Genomic DNA, 545 nt, shown 5'->3' with positions numbered 1-545 from the left:
TAAATATATTTAAAAAAATTAAAATTTGTATTTTTTCCTACAAATTTCTTTTTTAATTGGTAACACATATTACCTAAACCCAAACATATAAAACATGTCTTCAACCTCAATTTGGTTTGTTAAAAATACTTGGGGTGTGTGTTTTACTGCATTGGCATCAAACCAAAACGCTATATAATAAGTTGGTAAATTAAATTTGCGTCCAAGAACACAAATTCAATATTGTTATCTCTGTCAACAAAAATTGAATGAATGGGGGTTACTCATCAATTTTCACATATACGTTACATCATTAATTCCCATTGACATTTTGAAAACATGAACTGAAATTCTAGGTTCATGGAACTTGAGCCATTGTAACGTACTATAGTAGTATATAATATCCATGGATTAGTCAACAAAAGAATGGGGGTTACTCATCAATTTTCACATATACGTTACATCATTAATTCCCATTGACATTTTGAAAACATGAACTGAAATTCTAGGTTCATGGAACTTGAGCCATTGTAACGTACTATAGTAGTATATAATATATAAGGATT

Source organism: Arachis ipaensis, chromosome B07, assembly GCF_000816755.2.
Source record: "Arachis ipaensis cultivar K30076 chromosome B07, Araip1.1, whole genome shotgun sequence".
NCBI classification, from domain to species: Eukaryota; Viridiplantae; Streptophyta; class Magnoliopsida; order Fabales; family Fabaceae; genus Arachis; species Arachis ipaensis.
Note: the sequence above shows the minus strand (reverse complement) of the source record.